Here is a 12,736-nt window from a genome sequence, read left to right as displayed (position 1 = left end):
GCCATTCCGAAGCGGTCATAATTTGGGGAACGTTTGTATTTAGCGAAGCCTTCGGCTTTAAAGCCAGTAACATACAGCATAATGTGGATTCAAAATCATGGTAAAATTACCTTCAACTCAGCAGTCCACTATTATCTTAGCGAAGCGCTTTTGTGTTGCCTCTTTGTCCCACTGCACAGCGCCATCAACAAAGGGAAAGCGTGTTAGTGGCACTAAGACTGGAATTTAAGTCCAATCAAAACAAAAGTGGACCATCAATGTGGAAAACCCCTCTGATCTCCTTTCAAAATTCTGCTTCTCAAGACACCCAGCCAAATAACGTACCTCTCTTTCATGCACCTTGAATTGGCCCAACACTGCAAGGAGACGTAGGGCAGCCCTCCAGATCCCACCCAAAGCTCTTTGTTTGCAACTTTTTACTGGAAAACTATACTGTAAAAGACGCATAATTATCCAAAGTCTGGTCATAAAAAAGACAAAGGCTTTGCTGCAGGTCCACACTTGAGTTTGGGGGGGGGAAAAAACTAAAAAATACACTGCAGATAAGTTATAGCCAGGTGCATTTGCTACCTATTGAGGGCAACCACTTCAGGCTGAGCCACACAAGAACGGTAACGGTCGTATCGCTACAGTTCTCTATCTATAGACGGTTCGGTCACATGAGGCCGCACACACACACACACACGCACGCACACACACACGGGTCCCAAGGTGGGTAGATCTGCGGACACAACGCTCTGGGGGGCCAAACGGCTCCGTGCCTACGCCCTATATGATCATTTTCTGATGACGCAATAGCCCCGCCTCTCCCCACCTCTCCTGCTCACCCCCGTGTCACCTGCGTCATTGCTGATGTGTTTCGCCAATAACAACAACAGTTTTCCGAGTGTTTCGAGCCAGGTCCTGGTATCTCGCAGGACAGTGCACCCAGCAGGAGCCTCCAGCAGACCCCGCACGGTAGAGTTTCCGTTAGCCGAAATCAAAAATTCTCCGGTCAAAATGTCGCTTATTGTTTAGGTGTCCTTTGACACTCAGGCAGTCATATCATTAGCTAGAATGGTGGGTTACATATTGTAACCCTGGTTATATAAGCACAGGCGGAGCTCTCTACTGGACTTTATGGGTAATACCCTTAATCATGCTATGCGAGCGGGGCAGAGGTTCTCTGCCCAGCCTGCTGCCTGCTAGGAGCAGATGGGCTGCCACGCTTCGCCGCCATGGCCATCACCAGGGGGAAGTCCTGGCGGATCGACCTGTCGGTGGACTTCCATGGACGCCGGACCCGGAAGTGCCCAACAACGAGAAGTCCTCGTCATCCTCCTCCCCGGCAAACGGAGCCATCCGCCCTGCTGGGATGGCGAACGTGAAAGTCACCGCCTCGGCCATACTCTGGTCCCCCAAACACTTGAAGCAGAGGTGGTGGGGATCGGCGCCCGCTATTAAGTCAGGGCACGAAGGACCGGCCCGGGTCTCTAGAAGTGGTGACTCCATGAAGGTATGATAACTTCTTTCTTCTTCTTTCAAACTTTTTTACTTTCTCTGCATCAGTTGTTGCTCGCTCGCTGAAGAGAAAAAGGATCAGGAGGCGTGGCCGCCGAGCGCATTCGCCCTGATTGGCCGGCTACGTTTATGCAACTCAGTATGTTGCTGAATGCTCGCAGAGCATGGTTAAGGGTAGTACCCATAGAGTCCAGTAGAGGGCGGAGCCTGTGTGAAATACAACTAGCTAGATCTGATCGATATGGACGTAAACGCGAGTGAAGTCTAATCGGACAGGAGAGAGAGTTTAGAGATCAGCTGATGCTGACGGAGAAAAAGAGCCCTGCCTCTCCCCACCTCTGCTGCTACATCCATCGCGGAGAATAAACAGAAGGGCAACCATGGAAACCATGCTCGGAAGTCTTCTTCGCTGCTTTTGGTGTATTTTGTCGCGGAAGCACAGCGCCACTTACAGGCCGGCATATGTGCTACAGCGTCTCCAGCGGGTCGAGCGGTCTCGCGTGGAAGGACACGTTTCTGGTGCCTATTGCGTGTGGACGGAAGACTTTTTTTATATCGAATTTGGTTTGTTTGCGTTACCGTTCCCGTATGGCTCCAGCCTTACTCATGTTCTCCTAAGAGGGTGTGTGGATGGGCTTCCATGCAGTTGTGTTGTTGCTCACAGCTATTAAGGGGGAGGAAAGGCAAACACCATAAAATGACAACAGTTTCCATCTGGCAGCAGATTATTAAAGCAATGCACTTAAATAGGAGTGAAATAGTCATGGAATTTTCCGCATTAAATAAAGTTGAAAAGATGTTTGACTGTTGGTTTGAAACAGCGATCTCCCACGTCTCCCGGGTCTGATGCTGCACTGTATTACTTTTTGACTACTTACTTTGCTCCCATCATGATCGCCAACTAAAACGAAAAGTTAGGTCAGTCAAACGCAAACTTTTCTTTACATTTGTAATTTTTTGTTTTCACTTGTTTTAAACCTGAATTCATGACCCTTCTGACCTTTGCAGTAATGTGAAATCAATACACCAAAGTAGTACTTTTTATTTTTTTATTGGGTGATGTTTAAACTGAATTTTGCAACATTTACATAGGATACTACTCAACTAGTCTTGAAAAAAAGGTCAAATCGACAGAGAGGGAAGCGGCCTTATATATATTTTGTATATACATGCCTTGAGTCAGTGAACAGTGACGACAGTCTTGTATAAATGGGGATAAATGCATGTGGAATAATCTGTTCAGTAATAAGCATCTCATGTCATTCTTCTGTATGAAAGCTGTTTTATTCTGGACTACACGCCTTGGTCAGAAAACCAGATGGGTCACAGGCTTCCTTCTGGTGGTGTCCCCACATAACCAGAACAGAAATATGTTTTCATCCTCCCGGGTTGGATTTCTCTTTTGGTTTCTTTGGCTGAAAACCGTCTCAGAACCTTGCCCGTCTTAATATTCGTTTTTTATAAATTGACCTTGCTGTAGGAAGATTTCCCCACAAAATGAACACTGGTCATTGAAATGATAAACCACTGATTAACCGCTGCCTCAAATCCACTTATGATTCAAGGTACATTGCAGAAATATTGAAGAACAGGCAGGGAAGATAGGAACGTTAAAAAAGCACAGAAGAGGGGAAACTTGCACAAAGAACAGAGGAGATTTAAGTGAAAACAGAGGATAGATCTGCCCCAATGTGCTCGAGTGAAGCCTGATGCAACACAGAAAGATTATCATACTGTAAAGTGGAGTGGAGGCCAATCCCATCGCTCTGTGCCGCGCCACAGGAAGTAGCCAGGGCCGTTAGTCTGACTGGCGCATGACTCCATATTCCATCTCTGTGTTGGCCCGGAGCCTCTCCCTTGACACAGACGGGAAACATCCAAACGATTGTGCACCGCAAAGTTGTTGGGGAGGGAAAAAAATAAACATGTTGGCATGGAGCGCTGCTTAAGGCTACACACAGATTCACTGCACACCAGGCAGAAAAGATTTACACACCCACTGAAGAGGAAGAGTACATGCTGCAGCCAAGGCAAACCCACACTCATGTTTATGGAAAATGTTTCTCTTGCAGACCACAGGCTCTCCGGCAGAAGCTTTGACAACATCCATAAGTCAGTTTTTTATTGTACACTAAATCTCACTCTTATCAGTATTTGAATTCTAATTGCATGTTTAGATATTTTGGAGGACTTTGATGTGTAACTATAGCGCCCTTTGGGAGAACAAGCTTATTATCGCCATTAGCAAGCTATCAGGGCAGATCTGTTCTTGTGTTGCTCTCTTTTGAGTTAGGAAGTCACCTGACAAAGCATGCTACAAGGATCTAATAAAGTGTTCTTTTTTACATGAACAAATCTTTTATTTTGAAACTGTACCCCACCAATCTACAACTATTATTGTCATTGCTCGAAAAGTTAATCAAAACACTGCAGTGTGTCAAAAAAGTAACATTGTCTAATTCCTAATTGCTGTTTTGTAGTGTTGAAGTACCCATTTTGTTATTCATTTTATATTACCAGGATTATCCTCACAGGCTTTTGTTAAAATGTGTGTAAGGGCTGAGTTGGTAATGTGGAAGAAAGTCATTTCCCTCCATCTTTTCCAAATAAAGACAGAACGGTTGGGAGTGAAGAGTCCTGGCCAAACCTGTCATTTTATCTCAAACCACAAGAGAAATTCTTACAAATAATGATAGCATGCGGTGCAAAGCTGTAATTTCAAAACAATACAACAAGTTAAAATTGTAAGTCTGATCCTGATCATGGCCTAAGCTTGTTGGGAATTTGGCGTTTTTTTGCTTTGTAGTGTTTTTGCAGATGGCCAGCTGCTAGTGGTTTGGCCAGCCATGGGAAGTCTCCCTCCCATTAGCTTGTCTCCTGCCCTTAGTCATCTCTCTTATCTTCTCGCTCAGCCCACTGAGAGAGCAGTCCTCTGCCAAATGGACAGAAATATTTCCCCATGAATGGAGCTATAGATAACATCTTTCCCCATCATACCCTAGAGCATATTCCTTTTCCCTGGTTCCTACCATGAACTATCAGAGCTACATTCAGGCCTTCAAGCTGCAAAACTATTTTAATGAACACACAATTAGAGCAGCGATGGGTCAACTGAGGCCTAAGGGTCCAGATGCCATCCCTGTAAGATAGCACTTGTTTAGATATTTGACATCAGTTCAGTCTTTGCACTTTTGTTACAATTAGCTGTGCAGGAAATGATGTCAGAATTGTGGTGGCTGGGGACAAAAGTAAAGAGTGAGTCAAGTGAACTCACAGCTAAAAGTGAGCAGTGGGTGAGAGTTGCATGTTAACATTTCTTATGTATATAGTTGTATGTGACTGTAGTTCTGGTGTTTCTGAGCATGTGCAGGCTAGACTCTGGCAGAGCGAAGCATGTTTATGTGTGTGTGCAACTTTATTTATAATTGTTTGCTTTACTTATTGGTTTCTATAACTTTTACATGATGGCATGCTGTGATAGTATTGAAAATAAATACCATATTAAAATACTTAATCACACACAAAAAGTATTGCAGCCCCTCCCCATCCCCTGTGTTATCTCTGATTTCAGGATCTTATATACAATTAGCTGACTCTTCATTTGTGAAGCCACAAACAATTTGAGACCTGAGGCTTCAGAATTCATCTCCGTTTCATGTCGGCTCAGTTTTCAGCTTGTTTGCTCCCTCATGCTGCCTCGCCTGCACACCCTGACACAGCAGCAGACATTCTTTGCCAGAAGTAAAAGATAGTACCAGCAAGATTTGGAAAGATAAGGAAAGACTGTCATGACATGCATGCTTTGCTTTCAGGGAAAGTTAAAAGCACAGAATCACTGAAGGAATTTCAGATTTTAACTCTTCTGTGTTGTTTAAATCAGAGACCGTTTATTTTTGAGGTATCTACAAACATTGTGCACATTGTCTTATAAAGGCAGAACTAATTACTAAAGTAAAGAGAATTATAAGAGCATGCTGAAAAACCAAAATGTAGTCAAAAAACAAACTGTAACTTTGGGCTGTCGTGGTCCATTTCAATCATGTTTTGCCTCGGGGACTGTTTGCCAGCTGCATGTCACAAGCGTTCCTCAGACCAAAAATACAGGTTAATAAAAAAGTCTCAGACCAAACTCCTTCAGGTTTTGAATCTGGGCCTCCAAACTCTTGACTTCATTATTTTAATTTCCGCTGCCCTGACCTATGGTCAATTTCCTACTGTGAGCATTCCTGTGCACTCGGCAGACTGCAGGGGACATGGCATGTTGATGAGCTTGTCAATGCTGAATTACTCTCTTGCACTAAATGTTTCCAAAGCCTTGGAAAAAAAGAAGGTTCTATTTATCTTAAACTACCTTTCTCTAGCAGGAAGAGTTAACTACAGAGAAAAAGAACAGAAACTAATATTTGCATAACTAAGGTTGCAGATATCATGTGCATGTCTAAGATTAAAGGGTAACTTGCAAGACATCTTTATTTAGAAATAGGAAGGAGTCAAGTCTAGACCAACTTTATCTCCTGAAGGTTGTCTTTGAGAACTAATAATTTAGGGTAAATAATATTGAAGGTGTTTGGATGACATGAAAAGTGTAGATTGCTTGCACATTATTTCTTTTTTTGATAAGTGGCAAAAGGAAATGCTCTGTACTTACCTCTAGGATTTTCATATAAACAGCATTTACACATTTAGAAAGGGATAATTATGACAACTCCCAACAATGTAGCATGTGCATCAGCAGGTTACCTAAACTGAAAGGAAATGATAATCATAGGGACCATCGCTGTAATGCAAATGTGTAATCTTGTTGCGTCCCCTGTATATTATCTCTTGTCATTGTTGTCGATGTTGCACCTCAGGCACACTCAGTGATGTCATGTAAATTCCTCTGGCGGTGTATCATTTACTAGTGTCAGGTCTTATAATTCAGTGGAGGCAACCCCGCCTGATATCACAAGTGACAACCTGTTGATGTGTTTTTGCTGCATAGCCAGGGAGTTGCTAGGCACTTTTTTAGTCAGCAATTAATTTCAGCTCTGGCCAAAGGGTGGGTGTGATGTTCCAAATGGCTCCAAGGGTGTGACAGTCAGCCAAGAGTGTGTGTGTGAGAGAGAGTGAGAGAAAAAACTCTGAGAGGCAACACGAGCAAGAGATATTCCTCCAGCTGACTTTATTTTTATGACCGGCAAACCACAGTAAACAAACAAAAGAGCACATAAATTGTTCATGGACTACCCTCTAAAACCCAAAACCCTACAAGCAGTTATGTAGCAAGAAACAAGCCTTTTGCATGGCAAGCAGTGTTTTTTTAGGTTTTATATTTAACCACTGGAGATTTGTAGATTATGCAATGAGAGCATTTTTAAACTCTGCCCCCTGAATACATCTTGCTTGTGCCGTGACTATATCCAGACACCCTGCAGTCATTACACAAGTTACTGCGTCAATGTTAAATGTACCATTCCAAAACTGTCAACTGTACAGCCAAGGATTAATGTGTCTGCAGCAGTGTCGCCTTTTTAATGTTAAAATATACAAACTTGAAAATGTAATGTTTGTTTAGACAGGTGCAAGACAAACTGCGCCATGTTCTCACTTCTCTTTGTGGAAAGAAGGTGTTTTGACAGTATGAAGTATACTCCGACCGAGCTGTAACACCCAACAACCAAAACAACAACAACCCACCCTGTACAGGGAATAAGAATATTGGAATAACTCGGTCTTAAACATGGCCTCGGTGGTTCTTTTTAAAGGATGGGTTCATGCTTTTCAAATCTGTTTTGAAATATGTACAGCTACACTAATCCAGATTTTATATTAAAAGAGAAGTGTTCGTCGCTCGTCCGCCTGAAAGGGTCTATTTTAACCCAAATGATAATGATTTCCCAAAACTAACAGCTCTATAGCCTCTAGTCTATGAACCATAGACTATATACTTTTGGATATAGTCACCGTGATGCCACTGGAAATGGTTAATGTTTTATGACTAACCCAGTCTACTATGTGTGGTAGGGACCTCTAAAACACAAGGCTCACCCTCAAACGTATATTGCTTTTCGTGGCATACATGCCAAAAACTGCAGTTCAATGAGTGGCCACTTGAGAATGGCTCGAAAAGGGAAGCAATTGCAATAGACCGCCATGTTAAATGTCCGACTTTACAGATATAAGTATACAGCCTGGAACGAAGAATGGTTTTAGTTTCTAAAGCTAACTTTCCAGTTCATCATAACTGGTAAATCTTTAAATAAATGTTTTTTTTTTAAGTTTTAAGTTTGCCAATAATCAAGGGCGTGGCCCTTTTAAAAAAAAAAAAAAAAAAAACGTTTTGGATTATTTTTGTTCAGTTTCGGAAATGTTTCAATAGACTTCCATGCAATCGGAACCCATCCCCTGCTGGCTGTTACAGAGGACAGAAGTTTAAGGCAATTTCAAATTGGCTTCACTTCAGACTTGGAGGTTGATGTTTGCAACACTGCAGATAAATGGCAGAGAGGGATTACTGAGGGAAAGCCCTGAAGGCTATCTTCCCAGTTGGAAATGTTTTTGCATATTTCATATAATTTTTTTTGGTTTCTAGCCCAAAGCTTTTTTGGTTCACTTTCCATTCTCGTCAACCCCGTTTCCAGCCCCAGCAGCCAGATGTTTCTGAGTGAAAAAGTTCTCAACACCACTATACACTACCTGCTGAGCTGTTGAACACACTGCATTTAACATGTATTATATATTTCCCTCTTGTGTTGGAGCAGATGAAAAACCAAACTGAGATGCTAACATTTGAGTGTTACTGGTTTGTGTAAAAATGTCATTATTCTGACCATGATTCAATCTCTATTTGAGAAAAAGAAAGTCCAAAGTGTGCGTTCTTTGAAAAGATGCATGCGAAATGATAAGAGACCAGAAACTTTTACATTTAAATCTTGCATGCGAGTATTGTATAAAGTTTAAACAATCCAAATAAAATATTAACTTTCAAGTGGAAACCTTGCTGAATTTCAAATGAGAAATGTCTGAAGTTATTTCCAGACAATGTGTTTCTTTGTGTTCACTGGCTGCCTGGTACAGTTTGTTGTGCTCATTTACTCTGTGCAGGGAGTTAAACTAATGGAGGACTGGAACAACATCTGGACTCACTAAAGCACTATTAGCAGCTAGCTTATAATTGGCCCTGACCCCTTCTTCTGAGAGGTCTTTGGTCAGAAAAGGTTGGGTAGTTTAGGAACAGGAAAATTAACTTCCTGTTATTCAATGATAATGACCGCATTAGGTGCAAAGTTAACTAAGGGTCATTAGAAAGAACGTCACACACAAACATCTGCTCAGTATTTTAAAAAGATGTTTATTGGATTTCCTCAAATGGAAAACAGATTTAAGTTAAGAAAAATGTTGATTAAGGATTAAGAATTTGACCGTAAAGCCACTGACAATACAGGGCATAAGAATATTTATATGCAGTTTTATTTGTATTTATGTCTATAATTTGAACATAACATGAACAACATGTTTAAAAATGACAAACAGCCACCATATCAAACCGAAATATGACACTGTATTCAAGATTCCTTGCACTTTAATACTTTTATAGGTGAAGCACTTTCTCAAGAATCCTTTCATCATTATTAGCTTTTTGTTCTCACGTCAAAGAAACATAAACTTTGACTGTAATCTTTGAAGCTTTATGCCGCCTGCAGCGATTGGAAAATGTCTCACTGAGGCGACCGCTCACTGCTGGTCCCGTACGAGACAGAAAGGCCCCGAGGCTCGCTGCTCTGCCTCTAACTAACTCCATATGCTAGGGGTCTGGACATCCAACGGACTTCTAAGACTGTTGCATACTGGTGCAACGTAAACTTAGCCTCTCATCTGAGCGGGGGCCACAGGAAAAAAAAACCTCCCTTGCTCTAAGGAGAGGCATCTGTACCCCATCACTCTTTATCCAGCTCGCCATTGCCCAAGGCTTTGACAGTGATGTGTATAAACCTTTGAAGGTTTAAATAATTCAGTTTCTCCATTTATTTGACTTTTTACAGATGAAATAATCCTCAAGAATTAGAAAGGTCGTACGTTTTAATAACTAATACTTTAAACAAGCAGCACAAAAAAAGCTCCCACTTTCTAGTTTCTGTCAAAGTCCAAGACACTTGGATTCTTGTTTCTGTGAGAAATCCTTTTTGAGAACTCTTTACTGAATGAGTGGGTGAAAGGCACTGCTGGCACAGAGATTGGATTGGTGAATGAGCGGGCTAAGAAAGAGTACAACAGGTAACAAGGACCTACTGCTGAGAGACAGATGGCTGAGCTGCACAATAAGAGGCCCGTACACTAACGGGAAGCTCTGTCTAATGTGTGCGTGTGAGACTTTCTTTTATTCGCTGCATATCAATTTGTCCAATGAGGAATCAAAGAATGTCTCATGAATGACTGTTTCACAGAGCAGATACTGACATTTCTTTGGGGGTTACTCTAATGAGCGATGTAAATGAGGCTGCTCGAATGGAAAGTACCAAGCTACATGGCTGAGGGATTTCACATCATCACAATAAAGTAAATCCTAGATATTTTCTTATATATAGACAGGAAGAGACATTTGACAGGAATCAGAGAAAATCAACTTGAATGTTTTGCAGTCATTTTCATTATAAGATGATTGTCAATTATGTGTTTTCTCCCATGTCCTCTGGTCTTATAAAAGTGTGGATTCATGTCTGCTGTGTGGTGCAATGATGATCCTACACGATTTTGTTACACATAATGTTGTCGGCCTCTTCATTACAGTTATTTTAAGAGGACTTGCTTAATATACTGCCTGCTTGTTACATTTCTTTCAGTCACTTCCTTCATTTCTCAGAATTAATGAACAAATTAACTTGGCTAATGCATCTTCAATTTGCTGCAAAGTTTCAGTCAGTTCAGTTCAGTGTCTCACTGACTTTTTGTAGTTTGTTTAGTCTTTCCCTAAACTAAGTGAAGTGCTGACTTCAGTTCATTTTCTTGCTGGTTCACGCTGTTACGCTCAGTGAAATACAAAACTGGCCCATAGAAGCACTGTTATAAGGTCAGCAGCCTATTATTTACTACCCAATTTTTAGCTTTTGCAACCCCTTAACAGATATTTAGCGAGGAACTAACATACTGTGTGCTGATATGACGACAGTGTTCACAGTAACCAGTGAGTAGAACTCCACAGCTAAAGGCTACTGAGTGGGTCAGTGAGAGTGATGATGGTTTCTACGCCTACTTCACAAAAAGTAGAACAAAGCTAGGATGCAACTTGATTTGAGTTTGTGAAAATGTGGGCCTCAATGATTGTGGCCCTGTCCGTCACTCAAATTGTAGTGTGTTTTGTGGTTGCATTGCATTGGGGCCTGCTGGGGTAATGCTGGTAGAAAATTGACGTCTCAACTTGAGAAGGGTTTTCTTTCTTTATGTTTTTCATCACTGTGAGTCCACACAATAACCCTTTCTGCTTGAGTCTGAAGGATAGACATGACACTTATTGCAGATGTTTTAAGTTGCTCTACCATTAGACTACATCAAACCGGCATTGGAAATATTTCCGCATGACATCACGTCATCTTATCCGTGGGAAACGTACAAAACCAGACGGCTCAGAAATGCGCAAGTACATTACTAACAGCTGCATTTAAACAGTTACAGAACAAATGCACTTTTTACAGTGTGTCAGAAACTAAGCTTTAAGTCAAAGTCGATTTTGGTTTCCTGATGTCTGTCATTCTTAGGATTTTCCAGCTGATCACATTAACTAACAACATGAAACAAGGAAATGACAACCACAGAAGTGTGATTTTCCATTTGAATGTGTATAGTGATTTTTGCAAGAGAGCATGCATACCAGCCAAGCATGCAGGCAAAGCATGCATGAATCAAAGAGCATCTCAGATTGCAGGGCTCCAGCCACTGTAATTGATAGTCAAACCACCATCCCCCCCTTTGGGAGAAAATCTACAGCAATGAGTCAAACCACATCCAGTTTGGATCTCTGCCAGCAAATTATTCATTGCTCTATCTGGGCCAATGCAGAATCATAGGGATTACACACCCACTCACACTCTTACACACGCACACGCACACACGCACGCACGCACACACACACACACACACACACACACACACACACGCACACACACAAACACACACACACACACACACACACACACACACACACACACACACACACACACACACACACACACACACACACACACACACACACACACACACACACACAGACACACACACACGTGAGCTATTTTCTGGAAGTCAACTTGTTGGCTGCGGTGGCTCTCCACACTAAATAGCGAGGCTAACCAGTGTTTGCTTTGTGGAAATCCCTTTGGCGTTTGCAGAGGAAAATGGGGCGGAAGGCTCACACAAGCCTATTGCCCTCCTCTCTGCAGTCATGTGTTGCATCTCATGTGTTTTAAGTAAAATATGTATTAACTTTGCTGGTGGGATTAAATGCATTCGCTGCACTACAGGATTGTATAAGCAATGATACAAATAATCACATTACATGGCCTTGTTATGTCTCTTGTGGCAGTAAAGAAATAGATTTAAATCAAAGCCTGAGCTGCAAAGTTGAAAGTGTTTTATATTTTATTAAATATTTTAATAAACACTGTCTCACCGCAACCGATTTTAATGCTGCAATTGTCATGGGGAAAGTAAGTTGGGGTTAGTTCTATTCATTTAAGAAAATGGATATACATATTTGCTTTGATCTTAACAAAAATACTGTCACAATAAGCAGTAGGCTTTATTGCTAATGTTCATCCATGGTTTAAATTATGAGCTTTTCAGTGATTTCTTAGGCTATGAAAGTGATGGAATTATGTTAGCAATTGAACATATAAACCGAAATGGTTAACTAAAAAGTATTAGAAAAAACTATACAAATAGTTAGCTTGAAGTCACGGATAGATAATTGAAAGGATTAAATAAAATGAATAAACAGTTGCTATATTAAGCTCGTGTAAGATTCTAAACACTTACAATTGTATAGTATGTAAGTAGAAAAAACATCACTAACATCCATTGTAGTATCCCACGTTAGACATTTTTTAATGAACACTCTTGCCATAGCGGGTGTTGTTGATGAAGGTTTTCCTGAGCTCATGTGATAGTGAGGCGGCGTTACGTCAGACATTTGGTAACCACTGGTCTGCAGGTTGTTTTTCTCCCCCTGCCCCGTGGTCCAGGATGGAGCCCCCCCCCAACCCCC

At 41.5% G+C, this 12,736-nt stretch overlaps 2 protein-coding genes across 2 annotated transcripts in view; one reads left to right on the top strand and one right to left on the bottom strand.

Annotated features, from left to right (window-relative positions):
- LOC104950353 (nuclear receptor corepressor 2-like) overlaps window positions 1-12,736 on the top strand; it is a 145,294-nt gene that overhangs the window by 7,389 nt on the left and 125,169 nt on the right. The window lies entirely within an intron of this gene.
- Window positions 1-12,736, bottom strand: part of LOC104950368 (codanin-1-like) — a 29,355-nt gene that overhangs the window by 4,343 nt on the left and 12,276 nt on the right. The window lies entirely within an intron of this gene.

The sequence above is a fragment of the Notothenia coriiceps genome, unplaced genomic scaffold, assembly GCF_000735185.1.
Source record: "Notothenia coriiceps isolate Sejong01 unplaced genomic scaffold, NC01 NC01_scaffold00000339, whole genome shotgun sequence".
In the NCBI taxonomy this organism is placed as follows: Eukaryota; Metazoa; Chordata; class Actinopteri; order Perciformes; family Nototheniidae; genus Notothenia; species Notothenia coriiceps.
Note: the sequence above shows the minus strand (reverse complement) of the source record. Positions and strands in the feature narration are given on the sequence as shown.